This window comes from Stigmatopora argus, chromosome 14, assembly GCF_051989625.1.
Source record: "Stigmatopora argus isolate UIUO_Sarg chromosome 14, RoL_Sarg_1.0, whole genome shotgun sequence".
Lineage (NCBI taxonomy): Eukaryota > Metazoa > Chordata > Actinopteri > Syngnathiformes > Syngnathidae > Stigmatopora > Stigmatopora argus.
Window position 1 is genome coordinate 9,705,626 of NC_135400.1, and position 15,860 is coordinate 9,721,485.

Genomic DNA, 15,860 nt, shown 5'->3' on the forward strand with positions numbered 1-15,860 from the left:
CCGTTTTATCCTCATTAGTCGGGGTGGGGGGTGCTGGAGTCTATCCCAGCTGACTCCGGGCCAGAGGCGGGGGACATCCTGTCCTACAAATTACAAAAATGTCCCTCGATCTGAATCGGTGGCCAGCCTATCTCAGGGCACAAGGAGATGGACAACCATGCACTCTCACACCAATACCTAGAGGCAATTTAGAGTGTCCAATCAGCCTACCATGCATGTTTTTTGAATGTGGGGGGAAACCGGAGTACCCGGAGGAAACCCACACAGGACCGGGGAGACCATGCAAACTCTAGATTTGAACAATGAATAATCTGATAATGATAAATATTTATAGTATTTTGAATTTTGATCAATTCAAGGCCATTTTTCTCGGTACACGGTCGATTGGTTGCCCGGAAGGTAAGTGATAATTACCATTTAAATCGTTGCTCAAATTCCCTAAATACAAACTGCGAATTACTATTTAATGCCCTAGTAATTATTAGGCTAAAGAAAAGCTCCACATTTCCCGGACTGTTATTGTTTTTTGTTGGAGAACTTGTTAATATGTACATACAAACTCTTATACACTCACACGTCGGCTCAGTGAAACTGCTCATGGCCATTGTTGGCTTTTATTGATGCGTAGACCGTGTTGTTTTACCTTGTTTTGTCGCCAGTCTTTTGGTCGTCGGTCTTTTGGTCGCCGGTCTTTTGGTCGCCGGTCTTTTGGTCGCCGGTCTTTTGGTCGTCCGTTGTCGCGGTCGCGACCAAAAGACCGGCGACCAAAAGACCGGTGACCAATCGACTACACACGTTTTTCTCTGTACCAATAGCTCATACAAAATATCATTGCGGACTGATTCGTTCCCATTTGTGACAGAAATTGCTTAAAAGTAGAAACTGGATGTGCAACCTCCAATCAACATAGCCAAACAGCTTTAAAGTCTATGAATTAAGCTTCTCTTTAAAAACTTTAACTCTTTAAAATCTTTTTAAACACTGGCCACATGTGTGTATGTTTGTATATATGTATCTCTATTTTTTTGGTAACCTGTCATGATCAAAATTAATATTTGAAAACAGCGATTGAAAAGACATTTAGGATGTCTATGTATAAAAGGTTCTGTTCTCAGCTGTTATGTTCTTCTATTACTTCCCCCTGCAATATTTCCAAATATTTACAATTCCTGTTTATGCACATTTATTACATGAAGTAATTTATGACTTTCATGTTTCCTCTTTAGAACAATGTGACTGTGTTATCATCACCACCATCATCACCCTTATTATCATGGCTTGATTGTGGACAGAGCACACCAGGTGAGCAATTTAAAAGTTAACAAATTTAGTGTTGCATTAACAGGAAATCATTAAAACTGGGGAAGAAGTAAGAATTCTCATAAATGTCTTTAAAAAACACCAAAAAGCACATTGTTATGACGTATTCCACCTGAACAAACTTAAAATGACTTAGCTGGTATGGACAATTAGTGAAACAGATAAAACTTGGAACCACAAATAAAACTAGAAAAGGACAGACAACTCAAAAAGAGCAATTATATTAAAGGATTCTAGATTCGACAAAGAATTGTATTTTCATCTGAAATGCTGATCACGAGAGATAGACAATAATAATACGTTTGTGAATAAGATGAACTAACCTTTAGCAGGTATATCTAGCATCAGAGAAATTTAGGTTCCCACATGGAACCTGGTCATGTTCCAGTGGAATAAAGGATCACGACATCGTGTTCGCCTCACGCTTATCTCAGGCGCACATGTGCAGAGCATCCGCCATTTTTCAATTTCTATTGTTGTTGTTGTCGTGGTTGTGGCCTTAGCAACCACGGAGGACCAAGACTGTCGGCTGGTGCTGTCCAGTAAAGTGGAACACCAGCTCAAACCATTCACCTTTTAACAGGACAGGCCCTTATTGTGTTGTAGAGACACCATCAGGGGCCTCAGTTAGTTTTGAGGAAAGGGGAGGCTTAGCCTCCGGAGGAGCAAAGGATGCTCATTAATGTTGTAGACGTTAAACGATAAAAAAAATCGCAAATAGAAGCATTATGCAAGTCTTTTTTAAAACGAAATAAATGCTTACCCTACCTGGCCTTTTTTTAAGGAATGAAAAGCTTTACTATACATAGTAATAAAAACAAAAACAAATAAAGAGCCTTACTATTTATACCTGGCCTCTTTTAGAAAAATAAAAAGCCTTACTATACATGGTAATTTTTTTAAACAAATAAAAGCCTTACTATACGTGGTAAAAAAATAACAAATGAAGAGCCTTACTATCTATACCTGGCCTTTTAAAAAAAAAAAAAAAAAAAAGCCTTACTATACATGGTAATTTTTTTAAACAAATATAAGCCTTACTATACATGTTTTTTTTATAAATAAGAGCCTTACTATAAATGTGTTTTTAAAGAAAAATAGCCTTAGTATACGATGTAATTTTTTAAATTAAAAATCCTTGCTATACACGATCATTTTTTAGAGGAAAAAATGACCACGTATTTTAAGGCCTGTTCTTTAAAAAAGACTGTATAGTAAGGCTTTTTTGTCTCAAAAAATGACCATGTATAGTAAGGCTTTTTTTTCACTAAAAACGACCATGTATATATAGTAACTAGTTACTAAACTGTCGTTTTTTAAAAAAAAAGCCTTACTATACTTTGTCATTTTTTAAGAAAAAAAGCCTTACTATACTATGTCGTTTTTTAAGAAAAAAAGCCTTACTATATATACTATGTCGTTTTTTAAGAAAAAAAGCCTTACTATACTTTGGCGTTTTTTTAAGAAAATAAGCCTGACTATACTATGTCGTTTTTTAAAGAAAAAAAGCCTTACTATACTATGTCGTTTTATAAGAAAAAAAGCCTTACTATACTTTGGCGTTTTTTTAAGAAAATAAGCCTGACTATACTATGTCGTTTTTAAGAAAAAAAGCCTTACTATACTACGTTTTTTTAAAGAAAAAAAAAGCCTTACTATACTATGTCATTTTTTAAGAAAAAAAAGCCTTACTATACTAGGTCGTTTTTAAGAAAAAAGCCTTACTATACTATGTCGTTTTTTAAAGAAAAAAAGCCTTACTATACTATGTCATTTTTTAGAAAAAAAAAAGCCTTACTATACTATGTCGTTTTTGAGAAAAAAAAGCCTTACTATACTATGTTGTTTTTCAAGAAAAAAAGCCTTACTATACTATGTCGTTTTTTAAAGAAAAAAAACCTTACTATACTATGTCGTTTTTTAAAGAAAAAAAACCTTACTATACTATGTCGTTTTTTAAGAAAAAAAGCCATACTATGTCGTTTTTTTAAGAAAAAAAGCCTTACTATACTATGTCATTTTTTAAGAAAAAAAGCCTTATTATACTATGTCGTTTTTTAAGAAAAAAAGCCTTACTATACTATGTCGTTTTTTAGAAAAAAAAGCCTTACTCTACCATGTCGTTTTTTTAAGAAAAAAAGCCTCACTATACTATGTCGTTTTTTAAGAAAAGAAGCCTTACTATACTATGTCGTTTTTTAAAGAAAAAAAGCCTTACTATACTATGTCATTTTTTAGAAAAAAAAAGCCTTACTATACTATGTCGTTTTTAAGAAAAAAAAGCCTTACTATACTATGTTGTTTTTCAAGAAAAAAAGCCTTACTATACTATGTCGTTTTTTAAAGAAAAAAAACCTTACTATACTATGTCGTTTTTTAAGAAAAAAAGCCATACTATGTCGTTTTTTAAGAAAAAAAGCCTTACTATACTGTGTCGTTTTTTAAGAAAAAAAAGCCTTACTATACTATGTCATTTTTTAAGAAAAAAAGCCTTATTATACTATGTCGTTTTTTAAGAAAAAAAGCCTTACTATACTATGTCGTTTTTTAGAAAAAAAGCCTTACTCTACCATGTCGTTTTTTTAAGAAAAAAAGCCTCACTATACTATGTCGTTTTTTAAGAAAAAAAGCCTTACTATACTATGTCGTTTTATTTTAGAAAAAAAGCCTTACTATACTTTGTCATTTTTTAAGAAAAAAAGCCTTACTATACTATGTCGTTTTTTAAGAAAAAAAGCCTTACTATACTATTTCGTTTTTTAAAGAAAAAAAGCCTTACTATACTATGTCGTTTTTTAAGAAAAAAAGCCTTACTATACTATGTCGTTTTTTAAGAAAAAAAGCCTTACTATGTCGTTTTTTAAGAAAAAAAGCCTTACTATACTATGTCGTTTTTAAGAAAAAAAGCCTTACTATACTATGTCGATTTTTAAGAAAAAAAGCCTTACTATACTATTTCGGTTTTTTAAAGACAAAAAGCCTTACTATACTATGTCGTTTTTTAAGAAAAAAAGCCTTGCTATTCTGTGTCGTTTTTTAACAAAAAAAGCCTTACTATACTATGTCGTTTTTTAAGAAAAAAAGCCTTACTATACTATGTCGTTTTTTAAGAAAAAAGCCTTACTATACTATGTCGTTTTTTAAGAAAAAAAGCCTTACTATACTATGTCGTTTTTTAAGAAAAAAAGCCTTACTATACTATGTCGTTTTTTAAGAAAAAAAGCCTTACTATACTATGTCGTTATTTAAGAAAAAAAAGCCTTACTATACTATGTCGTTTTTTAAGAAAAGTCTTATTATACTATGTCGTTTTTTAAAGAAAAAAAGTCTTACTATACTATGTCGTTTTTTAAGAAAAAAAAGCCTTACTATACTATGTCGTTTTTTAGAGAAAAAAAAGCCTTACTATACTATGTCGTTTTTTTAGAAAAAAAGCCTTACTATATATGTCGTTTTTGAAGAAAAAAAGCCTTACTATACTATGTCGTTTTTTAAGAAAAAAAGCCTTACTATACTATGTCGTTTTTTAAGAAAAAAAGCCTTACTATACTATGTCGTTTTTTAAGAAAAAAAGCCTTACTATACTATGTCGTTTTTTAAGAAAAAAGCCTTACTATACTATGTCGTTTTTTAAGAAAAAAAGCCTTACTATACTATGTCTTTTTTAAGAAAAAAAGCCTTACTATACTATGTCGTTTTTTAAGAAAAAAAGCCTTACTATACTATTTCGTTTTTTTAAAGACAAAAAGCCTTACTATACTATGTTGTTTTTTAAGCAAAAAAGCCTTACTATACTGTGTCGTTTTTTAAGAAAAAAAGCCTTACTATACTATGTCGTTTTTTAAGAAAAAAAGCCTTACTATACTATGTCGTTTTTTAAGAAAAAAAGCCTTACTATACTATGTCGTTTTTTAAGAAAAAAAGCCTTACTATACTATGTCGTTTTTTAAGAAAAAAAGCCTTACTATACTATGTCGTTTTTTAAGAAAAAAAGCCTTACTATACTATGTCGTTTTTTTAAGAAAAAAAGCCTTACTATACTATGTCGTTTTTATAGAAAAAAAGCCTTACTATACTATGCCGGTTTTTAGAAAAAAAGCCTTACTATACTTTGTCGTTTTTTATAGAAAAAAAGCCTTACTTTACTATGCCGTTTTTTAGAAAAAAAGTCTTACTATACTATGTCGTTTTTTAAGAAAAAAAGCCTTACTATACTATGTCGTTTTGTAAGAAAAAAAGCCTTACTATACTATGTCGTTTTTTTTTTTTTAAAGTCTACTATACTATGTCATTTTTTAAGAAAAAAGCCTTACTATACTATGTTGTTTTTTAAGAAAAAAAGCCTTACTATACTTTGTCGTTATTTAAGAGAAAAAGCCTTACTATACTGTCATTTTTTAAGAAAAAAAGCCTTATTATACTATGTCGTTTTTTAAGAAAAAAAGCCTTACTATATACTATGTCGTTATTTAAGAAAAAAAGCCTTACTATACTATGTCGTTTTTAAGAAAAAAAAGCCTTACTATACTATGTTGTTTTTTTAAGAAAAGTCTTACTATACTATGTCGTTTTTTAAGATAAAAAGCCTTACTATACTATGTCGTTTTTTTAAGAAAAAAAGCCTTACTATACTATTTCGTTTTTTTAAAGACAAAAAGCCTTACTATACTATGTCGTTTTTAAGAAAAAAAGCCTTACTATACAATGTCGTTTTTTAAGAAAAAAAGCCTTACTATACTATGTCGTTTTTTTAAGAAAAATAGCCTTACTATACTATGTCGTTTTTTATAGAAAAAAAGCCTTACTATACTTTTCCGTTTTTTAGAAAAAAGCCTTACTATACTAGGTCGTTTTTTTAAAAAAAAGTCTACTATACTATGTCATTTTTTAAGAAAAAAAGCCTTACTATACTATGTCGTTTTTTAAGAAAAAAAGCCTTACTATACTATGTCGTTATTTAAGAAAAAAAGCCTTACTATACTATGTCGTTTTTTAAAGAAAAAAAGCCTTACTATACTATGTCGTTTTTTTAAAGAAAAAAAGCCTTACTATACTATGTCGTTTTTTAAGAAAAAAAGCCTTACTATACTATGTCGTTTTTTAAGAAAAAAGCCTTACTATACTATGTCGTTTTTTAAGAAAAAAAGCCTTACTATACTATGTTGTTTTTTAAGAAAAAAAGCCTTACTATACTATATCGTTTTTTAAGAAAAAAAGCCTTACTATACTATGTCGTTTTTTAAGAAAAAAAGCCTTACTATACTATGTCGTTTTTTTAAGAAAAAAAGCCTTACTATACTATGTCGTTTTTATAGAAAAAAAGCCTTACTATACTATGCCGGTTTTTAGAAAAAAAGCCTTACTATACTTTGTCGTTTTTTATAGAAAAAAAGCCTTACTTTACTATGCCGTTTTTTTAGAAAAAAAGTCTTACTATACTATGTCGTTTTTTAAGAAAAAAAGCCTTACTATACTATGTCGTTTTGTAAGAAAAAAAGCCTTACTATACTATGTCGTTTTTTAAGAAAAAAAGCCTTACTATACTATGTCGTTTTTTAAGAAAAAAGCCTTACTATACTGTCGTTTTTTAAGAAAAAAAGCCTTACTATACTATGTCGTTTTTTAAGAAAAAAAGCCTTACTATACTATGTCGTTTTTAAGAAAAAAAGCCTTACTATACTATGTCGTTTTTTTTAAAAAAAAGTCTACTATACTATGACATTTTTTAAGAAAAAAGCCTTACTATACTATGTCGTTTTTTAAGAAAAAAAGCCTTACTATACTATGTCGTTATTTAAGAAAAAAAGCCTTACTATACTATGTCGTTTTTAAGAAAAAAAGCCTTACTATACTATGTCGTTTCTTAAGAAAAAAAGCCTTACTATACTATGTCGTTTTTTAAGAAAAAAGCCTTACTATACTATGTCGTTTTTTAAGAAAAAAAGCCTTACTATACTATGTCGTTTTTTTAAGAAAAAAAGCCTTACTATACTATGTCGTTTTTTATAGAAAAAAAGCCTTACTGTACTATGCCGTTTTTTTAGAAAAAAAGCCTTACTATACAATGTCGTTTTTTTTTTTTTAAGTCTACTATACTATGTCATTTTTTAAGAAAAAAGCCTTACTATACTATGTCGTTTTTAAGAAAAAAAGCCTTACTATACTATGTCGTTTTTTAAGAAAAAAAGCCTTACTATACTATGTCCTTTTTTAAGAAAAAAAGCCTTACTATACTATGTCGTTTTTTAAAGAAAAAAAGCCTTACTATACTATGTCCTTTTTTATAGAAAAAAAGCCTTACTATACTATGCCGTTTTTTAGAAAAAAAACCCTACTATACTATGCCGTGTTTTAGAAAAAAAGCCTTACTATACTATGTCGTTTTTTAAGAAAAAAAGCCTTACTATACTATGTCGTTTTTTAAGAAAAAAAGCCTTACTATACTATGTCGTTTTTTAAGAAAAAAAGCCTTACTATACTATGTCGTTTTTTAAGAAAAAAAGCCTTACTATACTATGTCGTTTTTTAAGAAAAAAAGCCTTACTATACTATGTCGTTTTTTATAGAAAAAAAGCCTTACTGTACTATGCCGTTTTTAGAAAAAAAGCCTTACTATACTATGTCGTTTTTTTTTTTTTTTAAAGTCTACTATACTATGTCATTTTTTAAGAAAAAAGCCTTACTATACTATGTCGTTTTTTTTTTTTTTTAAAGTCTACTATACTATGTCATTTTTTAAGAAAAAAGCCTTACTATACTATGTCGTTTTTTAAGAAAAAAAGCCTTATTATACTATGTCGTTTTTTAAGAAAAAAAGCCTTACTATATACTATGTCGTTATTTAAGAAAAAAAGCCTTACTATACTATGTCGTTTTTAAGAAAAAAAAGCCTTACTATACTATGTTGTTTTTTTAAGAAAAGTCTTACTATACTATGTCGTTTTTTAAGATAAAAAGCCTTACTATACTATGTCGTTTTTTTAAGAAAAAAAGCCTTACTATACTATTTCGTTTTTTTTAAGACAAAAAGCCTTACTATACTATGTCGTTTTTAAGAAAAAAAGCCTTACTATACAATGTCGTTTTTTAAGAAAAAAAGCCTTACTATACTATGTCGTTTTTTTAAGAAAAATAGCCTTACTATACTATGTTGTTTTTTTAAGAAAAGTCTTACTATACTATGTCGTTTTTTAAGATAAAAAGCCTTACTCTACTATGTCGTTTTTTTAAGAAAAAAAGCCTTACTATACTATTTCGTTTTTTTAAAGACAAAAAGCCTTACTATACTATGTCGTTTTTAAGAAAAAAAGCCTTACTATACAATGTCGTTTTTTAAGAAAAAAAGCCTTACTATACTATGTCGTTTTTTTAAGAAAAATAGCCTTACTATACTATGTCGTTTTTTATAGAAAAAAAGCCTTACTATACTTTTCCGTTTTTTAGAAAAAAAGCCTTACTATACTATGTCGTTTTTTTAAAAAAAAGTCTACTATACTATGTCATTTTTTAAGAAAAAAAGCCTTACTATACTATGTCATTTTTTAAGAAAAAAAGCCTTACTATACTATGTCGTTATTTAAGAAAAAAAGCCTTACTATACTATGTCGTTTTTTAAAGAAAAAAAGCCTTACTATACTATGTCGTTTTTTAAAGAAAAAAAGCCTTACTATACTATGTCGTTTTTTAAGAAAAAAAGCCTTACTATACTATGTCGTTTTTTAAGAAAAAAGCCTTACTATACTATGTTGTTTTTTAAGAAAAAAAGCCTTACTATACTATGTCGTTTTTTAAGAAAAAAAGCCTTACTATACTATATCGTTTTTTAAGAAAAAAAGCCTTACTATACTATGTCGTTTTTTAAGAAAAAAAGCCTTACTATACTATGTCGTTTTTTAAAGAAAAAAAGCCTTACTATACTATGTCGTTTTTATAGAAAAAAAGCCTTACTATACTATGCAGGTTTTTAGAAAAAAAGCCTTACTATACTTTGTCGTTTTTTATAGAAAAAAAGCCTTACTTTACTATGCCGTTTTTTAGAAAAAAAGCCTTACTATACTATGTCGTTTTTTAAGAAAAAAAGCCTTACTGTACTATGTCGTTTTGTAAGAAAAAAAGCCTTACTATACTATGTCGTTTTTTAAGAAAAAAAGCCTTACTATACTATGTCGTTTTTTAAGAAAAAAGCCTTACTATACTGTCGTTTTTTAAGAAAAAAAGCCTTACTATACTATGTCGTTTTTTAAGAAAAAAAGCCTTACTATACTATGTCGTTTTTAAGAAAAAAAGCCTTACTATACTATGTCGTTTTTTTTTAAAAAAAAGTCTACTATACTATGACATTTTTTAAGAAAAAAGCCTTACTATACTATGTCGTTTTTTAAGAAAAAAAGCCTTACTATACTATGTCGTTATTTAAGAAAAAAAGCCTTACTATACTATGTCGTTTTTAAGAAAAAAAGCCTTACTATACTATGTCATTTTTTAAGAAAAAAACCCTACTATACTATGCCGTGTTTTAGAAAAAAAGCCTTACTATACTATATCGTTTTTTAAGAAAAAAAGCCTTACTATACTATGTCGTTTTTTAAGAAAAAAAGCCTTACTATACTATGTCGTTTTTTAAGAAAAAAAGCCTTACTATACTATGTCGTTTTTTAAGAAAAAAAGCCTTACTATACTATGTCGTTTTTTAAGAAAAAAGCCTTACTATACTATGCCGTTTTTTAAGAAAAAAAGCCTTACTATACTATGTCGTTTTTTAAGAAAAAAAGCCTTACTATACTATATCGTTTTTTAAGAAAAAAAGCCTTACTATACTATGTCGTTTTTTAAGAAAAAAAGCCTTACTATACTATGTCGTTTTTTTAAAGAAAAAAAGCCTTACTATACTATGTCGTTTTTATAGAAAAAAAGCCTTACTATACTATGCAGGTTTTTAGAAAAAAAGCCTTACTATACTATTTCGTTTTTTTAAAGACAAAAAGCCTTACTATACTATGTCGTTTTTTTAAAGAAAAAAAGCCTTACTATACTATGTCGTTTTTATAGAAAAAAAGCCTTACTATACTATGCAGGTTTTTAGAAAAAAAGCCTTACTATACTTTGTCGTTTTTTATAGAAAAAAAGCCTTACTTTACTATGCCGTTTTTTAGAAAAAAAGCCTTACTATACTATGTCGTTTTTTTAAAAAAAAGTCTACTATACTATGTCATTTTTTAAGAAAAAAAGCCTTACTATACTATGTCGTTTTTTAAGAAAAAAAGCCTTACTATACTATGTCGTTATTTAAGAAAAAAAGCCTTACTATACTATGTCGTTTTTTAAAGAAAAAAAGCCTTACTATACTATGTCGTTTTTTTAAGAAAAAAAGCCTTACTATACTATGTCGTTTTTTAAGAAAAAAAGCCTTACTATACTATGTCGTTTTTTAAGAAAAAAGCCTTACTATACTATGCCGTTTTTTAAGAAAAAAAGCCTTACTATACTATGTCGTTTTTTAAGAAAAAAAGCCTTACTATACTATATCGTTTTTTAAGAAAAAAAGCCTTACTATACTATGTCGTTTTTTAAGAAAAAAAGCCTTACTATACTATGTCGTTTTTTTTTAAGAAAAAAAGCCTTACTATACTATGTCGTTTTTATAGAAAAAAAGCCTTACTATACTATGCAGGTTTTTAGAAAAAAAGCCTTACTATACTTTGTCGTTTTTTATAGAAAAAAAGCCTTACTTTACTATGCCGTTTTTTAGAAAAAAAGCCTTACTATACTATGTCGTTTTTTAAGAAAAAAAGCCTTACTATACTATGTCGTTTTTTAAGAAAAAAAGCCTTACTATACTATGTCGTTTTTTAAGAAAAAAAGCCTTACTATACTATGTCGTTTTTTAAGAAAAAAGCCTTACTATACTGTCGTTTTTTAAGAAAAAAAGCCTTACTATACTATGTCGTTTTTTAAGAAAAAAAGCCTTACTATACTGTCGTTTTTTTAAGAAAAAAAGCCTTACTATACTATGTCGTTTTTTATAGAAAAAAAGCCTTACTGTACTATGCCGTTTTTTTTAGAAAAAAGCCTTACTATACAATGTCGTTTTTTTTTTTTTAAAGTCTACTATACTATGTCATTTTTTAAGAAAAAAGCCTTACTATACTATGTCGTTTTTAAGAAAAAAAGCCTTACTATACTATGTCCTTTTTTATAGAAAAAAAGCCTTACTATACTATGCCGTTTTTTAGAAAAAAAAACCTACTATACTATGCCGTGTTTTAGAAAAAAAGCCTTACTATACTATGTCGTTTTTTAAGAAAAAAAGCCTTACTATACTATGTCGTTTTTTAAGAAAAAAAGCCTTACTATACTATGTCGTTTTTTAAGAAAAAAAGCCTTACTATACTATGTCGTTTTTTAAGAAAAAAAGCCTTACTATACTATGTCGTTTTTTAAGAAAAAAAGCCTTACTATACTATGTCGTTTTTTAAGAAAAAAGCCTTACTATACTATGCCGTTTTTTAAGAAAAAAAGCCTTACTATACTATGTCGTTTTTTAAGAAAAAAAGCCTTACTATACTATATCGTTTTTTAAGAAAAAAAGCCTTACTATACTATGTCGTTTTTTAAGAAAAAAAGCCTTACTATACTATGTCGTTTTTTTAAAGAAAAAAAGCCTTACTATACTATGTCGTTTTTATAGAAAAAAAGCCTTACTATACTATGCAGGTTTTTAGAAAAAAAGCCTTACTATACTATTTCGTTTTTTTAAAGACAAAAAGCCTTACTATACTATGTCGTTTTTAAGAAAAAAAGCCTTACTATACAATGTCGTTTTTTAAGAAAAAAAGCCTTATTATACTATGTCGTTTTTTTAAGAAAAATAGCCTTACTATACTATGTCGTTTTTTATAGAAAAAAAGCCTTACTATACTTTTCCGTTTTTTAGAAAAAAAGCCTTACTATACTATGTCGTTTTTTAAAAAAAAAGTCTACTATACTATGTCATTTTTTAAGAAAAAAAGCCTTACTATACTATGTCGTTTTTTAAGAAAAAAAGCCTTACTATACTATGTCGTTTTTTAAAGAAAAAAAGCCTTACTATACTATGTCGTTTTTTTAAGAAAAAAAGCCTTACTATACTATGTCGTTTTTTAAGAAAAAAAGCCTTACTATACTATGTCGTTTTTTAAGAAAAAAGCCTTACTATACTATGCCGTTTTTTTAGAAAAAAAGCCTTACTATACTATGCCGTTTTTTTAGAAAAAAAGCCTTACTATACTATATCGTTTTTTAAGAAAAAAAGCCTTACTATACTATGTCGTTTTTTAAGAAAAAAAGCCTTACTATACTATGTCGTTTTTTAAGAAAAAAAGCCTTACTATACTATGTCATTTTTTAAGAAAAAAAGCCTTACTATACTATGTCGTTTTTTAAGAAAAAAAGCCTTACTATACTATGTCGTTATTTAAGAAAAAAAGCCTTACTATACTATGTCGTTTTTTAAAGAAAAAAAGCCTTACTATACTATGTCGTTTTTTTAAGAAAAAAAGCCTTACTATACTATGTCGTTTTTTAAGAAAAAAAGCCTTACTATACTATGTCGTTTTTTAAGAAAAAAGCCTTACTATACTATGCCGTTTTTTAAGAAAAAAAGCCTTACTATACTATGTCGTTTTTTAAGAAAAAAAGCCTTACTATACTATATCGTTTTTTAAGAAAAAAAGCCTTACTATACTATGTCGTTTTTTAAGAAAAAAAGCCTTACTATACTATGTCGTTTTTTTTTAAGAAAAAAAGCCTTACTATACTATGTCGTTTTTATAGAAAAAAAGCCTTACTATACTATGCAGGTTTTTAGAAAAAAAGCCTTACTATACTTTGTCGTTTTTTATAGAAAAAAAGCCTTACTTTACTATGCCGTTTTTTAGAAAAAAAGCCTTACTATACTATGTCGTTTTTTAAGAAAAAAAGCCTTACTATACTATGTCGTTTTTTAAGAAAAAAAGCCTTACTATACTATGTCGTTTTTTAAGAAAAAAAGCCTTACTATACTATGTCGTTTTTTAAGAAAAAAGCCTTACTATACTGTCGTTTTTTAAGAAAAAAAGCCTTACTATACTATGTCGTTTTTTAAGAAAAAAAGCCTTACTATACTGTCGTTTTTTTAAGAAAAAAAGCCTTACTATACTATGTCGTTTTTTATAGAAAAAAAGCCTTACTGTACTATGCCGTTTTTTTTAGAAAAAAGCCTTACTATACAATGTCGTTTTTTTTTTTTTAAAGTCTACTATACTATGTCATTTTTTAAGAAAAAAGCCTTACTATACTATGTCGTTTTTAAGAAAAAAAGCCTTACTATACTATGTCCTTTTTTATAGAAAAAAAGCCTTACTATACTATGCCGTTTTTTAGAAAAAAAAACCTACTATACTATGCCGTGTTTTAGAAAAAAAGCCTTACTATACTATGTCGTTTTTTAAGAAAAAAAGCCTTACTATACTATGTCGTTTTTTAAGAAAAAAAGCCTTACTATACTATGTCGTTTTTTAAGAAAAAAAGCCTTACTATACTATGTCGTTTTTTAAGAAAAAAAGCCTTACTATACTATGTCGTTTTTTAAGAAAAAAAGCCTTACTATACTATGTCGTTTTTTAAGAAAAAAGCCTTACTATACTATGCCGTTTTTTAAGAAAAAAAGCCTTACTATACTATGTCGTTTTTTAAGAAAAAAAGCCTTACTATACTATATCGTTTTTTAAGAAAAAAAGCCTTACTATACTATGTCGTTTTTTAAGAAAAAAAGCCTTACTATACTATGTCGTTTTTTTAAAGAAAAAAAGCCTTACTATACTATGTCGTTTTTATAGAAAAAAAGCCTTACTATACTATGCAGGTTTTTAGAAAAAAAGCCTTACTATACTATTTCGTTTTTTTAAAGACAAAAAGCCTTACTATACTATGTCGTTTTTAAGAAAAAAAGCCTTACTATACAATGTCGTTTTTTAAGAAAAAAAGCCTTATTATACTATGTCGTTTTTTTAAGAAAAATAGCCTTACTATACTATGTCGTTTTTTATAGAAAAAAAGCCTTACTATACTTTTCCGTTTTTTAGAAAAAAAGCCTTACTATACTATGTCGTTTTTTAAAAAAAAAGTCTACTATACTATGTCATTTTTTAAGAAAAAAAGCCTTACTATACTATGTCGTTTTTTAAGAAAAAAAGCCTTACTATACTATGTCGTTTTTTAAAGAAAAAAAGCCTTACTATACTATGTCGTTTTTTTAAGAAAAAAAGCCTTACTATACTATGTCGTTTTTTAAGAAAAAAAGCCTTACTATACTATGTCGTTTTTTAAGAAAAAAGCCTTACTATACTATGCCGTTTTTTAAGAAAAAAAGCCTTACTATACTATGTCGTTTTTTAAGAAAAAAAGCCTTACTATACTATATCGTTTTTTAAGAAAAAAAGCCTTACTATACTATGTCGTTTTTTAAGAAAAAAAGCCTTACTATACTATGTCGTTTTTTAAGAAAAAAAGCCTTACTATACTATGTCATTTTTTAAGAAAAAAAGCCTTACTATACTATGTCGTTTTTTAAGAAAAAAAGCCTTACTATACTATGTCGTTTTTTAAGAAAAAAGCCTTACTATACTGTCGTTTTTTAAGAAAAAAAGCCTTACTATACTATGTCGTTTTTTAAGAAAAAAAGCCTTACTATACTATGTCGTTTTTTAAGAAAAAAGCCTTACTATACTATGTCGTTTTTTTATAGAAAAAAAGCCTTACAATACTATGCCGTTTTTTAGAAAAAAAGCCTTACTATACTATGTCGTTTTTTTATAGAAAAAAAGCCTTACTATACTATGCCGTTTTTAGAAAAAAAGCCTTACTATACTATGTCGTTTTTTTAAGAAAAAAAGCCTTACTATACTATGTCGTTTTTTAAGAAAAAAAGCCTTACTATACTATATCGTTTTTTAAGAAAAAAAGCCTTACTATACTATGTCGTTTTTTAAGAAAAAAAAGCCTTACTATAATATGTCGTTTTTTAAGAAAAAAGCCTTACTATACTATGTCGTTTTTTAAGAAAAAAAGCCTTACTATACTATGTCGTTTTTTAAGAAAAAAAGCCTTACTATACTATATCGTTTTTTAAGAAAAAAAAGCCTTACTATACTATGTCGTTTTTTAAGAAAAAAAGCCTTACTATACTATGTCGTTTTTTAAGAAAAAAAGCCTTACTATACTATGTCGTTTTTTAAGAAAAAAGCCTTACTATACTGTCGTTTTTTAAGAAAAAAAGCCTTACTATACTATGTCGTTTTTTAAGAAAAAAAGCCTTACTATACTATGTCGTTTTTTAAGAAAAAAGCCTTACTATACTATGTCGTTTTTTTATAGAAAAAAAGCCTTACAATACTATGCCGTTTTTTAGAAAAAAAGCCTTACTATACTATGTCGTTTTTTTATAGAAAAAAAGCCTTACTATACTATGCCGTTTTTAGAAAAAAAGCCTTACTATACTATGTCGTTTTTTTAAGAAAAAAAGC

General features: G+C 27.5%; 1 protein-coding gene across 2 annotated transcripts in view; it reads left to right on the plus strand.

Moving 5' to 3' along the window:
• Positions 1-15,860, plus strand: part of asic2 (acid-sensing (proton-gated) ion channel 2) — a 162,236-nt gene that overhangs the window by 141,803 nt on the left and 4,573 nt on the right. For both annotated transcript variants that reach the window (XR_013304912.1, XR_013304913.1), the window contains exon 15: positions 1,227-1,302. The gene's annotated coding sequence lies outside the window, so the exon portion shown is untranslated. The remainder of the gene's footprint in view (positions 1-1,226; positions 1,303-15,860) is intronic.